The 3,763-nt window shown below is 36.2% G+C and overlaps 1 pseudogene across 1 annotated transcript; it reads left to right on the top strand.

Annotated features, from left to right (window-relative positions):
* Window positions 1-2,822: 2,822 nt before the first annotated feature.
* On the top strand, window positions 2,823-3,199 carry LOC308415349 (large ribosomal subunit protein eL31-like; annotated as a pseudogene). The gene has a single exon. The product of its transcript is annotated as a large ribosomal subunit protein eL31-like (transcript).
* The last annotated feature ends 564 nt before the right edge of the window (window positions 3,200-3,763 follow it).

The raw sequence follows: 3,763 nt of genomic DNA, 5'->3' as shown, positions 1-3,763 counted from the left end.
TCCATGATCTGTCCATTGGTGAGAGTGAGGTATTAAAGTCTCCCACTATTATTGTGTGGGGTGAAATGTATTTTTTGAGCTTTAGTAGGATTTCTTTTATGAATGTGGGTGCTTTTTTATTTGGAGCATATATGTTAAGGATTGAGAGTTTCTCCTGACAGATTTCCCCGGTAATGAGTAAAAAGTGTCCTTCCTTATCTTTTTTGATAACTTTTGGTTGGAAATTTACTTTATTTGATATTAGAATAGCCACTCCAGCTTGCTTCTTGGGGCTGTTTGCTTGGAAGTTTTTTTCCCACCCTTTAACTCTGAGATAGTGTCTGTCTTTGTCTCTGAGATGAGTTTCCTGTATGCAGCAAAAGGCTGGATTTTGTTTATGTATCCAGTCTGATAGCCTATGTCTCTTTATTGGGAAGTTGAGTCCATTTATGTTAATAGATATCAAGGAATAGTTGTTTCTGTTTCCTGCCATTATTGCTTACTATCCTCAACAACAAAAAAACATCTGCAAGAATCACTATCCCTGACCTCAAGCTATATTATAAGTCAATTGTGCTGAAACTGCATGGTACTGGTACAGAAATAGGCATGTGGATCAATGGAATAGATTAGAAGATCCAGAAATGAGCCCTCATGTATATGGTCACCTGATTTTTGACAAATTAGCAGTAAACATTCAGTGGAAAAAGGACAGCCTATTCAACAAATGGTGCTGGTCCAACTGGCACTCAGCATGCAAAAGAATGAAAATAGACCCTTTCTTATCTCCTTGTACAAAGCTCAAGGGTAAGTGGTTCAAAGATCTCCACATTAAACCAGATACACTGAAACTTTTAGATGAGAAAGTAGGGAAAACCTTAGAACACATAGGCACAGGAGAAAATTTCCTGAACAAAACACCAATGGCTCAAGCTCTAAGGTCAAAGATTAACAAATGGGACTTAAGGAGATTGCAAAGTTTCTGTAAGGCTAAGGACATTGTCAAGAAAACAAAACGGCAACCAACAGAATGGGAAAGATCTTTACCAACACCACATCAGATTGAGACCTAATATCCAAGGTGTACAAGGAACTCAAAAAGCTAGACACCAGAGAATCAAACAACCCTATTAAAAAATGGGGTACAGAGCTAAACAAAACGTTTTCAGTTGAGGAACACGGAATGGCCGAGAAACATCTGAGGAAATGCTAGACATCCTTAGCCATCAGGGAAATGCAAATCAAATGAGATTCCACCTCACACCAGTCAGATTGGCTAAGATCCAAAACTCAGATGACAGCAGATGCTGGTGAGGCTGCAGAGAAAGAGGAACACTTCTCCACTGTTGGTGGATTTGCAAACTAATACAACCACTCTGGAAATCAGTCTGGCAATACCTCAGAAAATTGGATATAGTACTACCTGAAGACCCAGCTATTCCACTTCTGGGCATATACCCCAGAGACACTTTAATACACAACAAAGATATATGCACCACAATGTTCATAGCGAGTCTATTTATAATAGCCAGAAGCTGGAAAGAACCCAGATGTCCTTCCGAAGATGAATGGATACAAAAATTGTGGTACATTTACACCATGGAATACTACTCAGCCACCAGAAACAATGACTTAACCAAATTCTTAAGAAAATGGCTGTATCTAGAGAATATCATCCTGAGTGAGATAACCCAGTCACAGAAGAACAGAAATAATATGCAGTCACTGATATTGGGATGCTAACCCCAGAGGTTTGCACTCCCCCAGAAACACCTCAAGACTGTATGAAGTCCAGGAAATAAAGAAAACAAAAATATATATATATATATTTACAAAACAAGAAGACTTTGACAATTTCTATGTTGGGTTTTGTTTTGCATGTACTTTATGCTCATTGTAACTATTAGGTTTTCAATGCATACTGTCAAGCCCTTGAAAAATCAAGTACTGACTAAAAAATATATTCACATAATTTTATGTAAAAATTATTTTAATGTCTGAAAAAAACAGTACTGACAAAAATGTATAATTTTAAGCAAAATATGTTTAAAATCTGTAAAAAAAAAGATTTATTTTAATGGAACTGATTGAATAAAAGGGAAGAGAAGAATTTGGAACCAAGACCGGAAGAATTAGCAAGTGAATGAAAAGTCTAATAAGCCCTGACTCTTTTTTTTTTAATTAACGACTTTATTTTGCAAAACAAAGATAAATGTAAAGATTTTAAACATTTTTTGCTTAAAATTATACATTTTTGTCAGTACTGTTTTTTCAGACATTTAAATTTTACATAAAACCATGTGAATATGTTTTTTAGTCAGTACTTGATTTTTTTCAAGGGCTTGACAGTATGCATTGAAAACGTACTAGTTGCAATAAGCGTAAAATGGCTCAGCCGTTAAAGGCTAGGCTCACAACCAAAAATATAAGCCCTGACTCTTAATGTAATTACCAAAACTCAGGTTTTTCCCAAATGTCACTAATTATCTGTAGTTTTTGAGTAAAGTCGCTTTTCAGGTTCAAAAAAAGAAAGATTGTTTCCTCTGATAAATGTGTCATGCTTTAGTAGAGGGCACACAAGCAAGAATATACAGATTGTACTAACTGAACTTGATGGATAAGAAAACAAAGGGAAAATGGAATGACAAAAAGTTAGGTAGGTCAGAAATGTGTACAGGATCTAGGAGTTGGGCAGAGGAGTAAATATGAGCATAAAACTTAAAAATAAGTTTAAAAAGAGTGAGTATGATCGTGGGGTCGTGGCTCTGAAATCCGGCTCTATCCACTCCTGGCGCGGGGCGGGCAGGCTTGGAATTTGTTCCGCGCTGTGTGGAGGCTCTAAGATGGCTCCCGCAAAGAAGGGTGGCGAGAAGAAGAAGGGTTGTTCTAGGTGGTGACCCGGGAATACACCATCAACATTCACAAGCACATCCATGGAGTGCGCTTCAAGAAGCGTGCTCCTCGGGCACTTAAAGAAATTCGGAAATTTGCCATGAAGGAAATGGGGACTCCAGATGTGCGCATTGACACCAGGCTCAATAAAGCAGTCTGGGCCAAAGGAGTAAGGAATGTTCCATATCGATTTGTTCCATATCGAGTACATTTGTCCAGAAAACGTAATGAGGATGAGGATTCACCAAACAGGCTCTACACACTGGTAACATATGTGCCTGTTACCACATTCAAAAATCTACAGACAGTCAATGTGGATGAGAACTAACCTGAATGTCAAATAAAAATGCAGCATTGCCTCCAAAAAAAAAAGTTTAAAGTTTAAAGTGATCATTTATTTGTATAGTAAATATAGCATATTCTATGTTAAAATTATTAAGACTTATAAAACAGTGAGAAAGTTACTGAGTTTGTGGCTTCAAAGACATAGTTTTGTTAAATTCTCCTAATAATAATGAGAATTCCACAAAAAAATTGGAGTAATAATTATTTGCCTCAAAAATCCCACTCCTTGGTATTATATTACATTTATTAAATATAATAGTCTCATATATATAAGCACTCCAATACCAACTGAAGTATTAAAACATATGATCTTTACTCATATGGGTAAATAAGTAAAATATGATGTGTATAGTCATGGGAATACTTCCATCCTTAAAGTAAGATAATGAGATCTAGTACAATACGGATGAACCTGAAAAACATTATGCAGAGGTAACTAAGTCATACCTTGAAGGACAAAATACTTCTACATATAATTTGTTACCAAAGTAAATCATTTACAGAATTAGATGGTAACATACTAATGGAAATGTGCTGCCAAGAGGAG

This window comes from Micromys minutus (genome assembly GCF_963924665.1).
Source record: "Micromys minutus genome assembly, chromosome: X".
In the NCBI taxonomy this organism is placed as follows: domain Eukaryota; kingdom Metazoa; phylum Chordata; class Mammalia; order Rodentia; family Muridae; genus Micromys; species Micromys minutus.
This window is presented reverse-complemented; position numbering and strand designations above follow the sequence as displayed.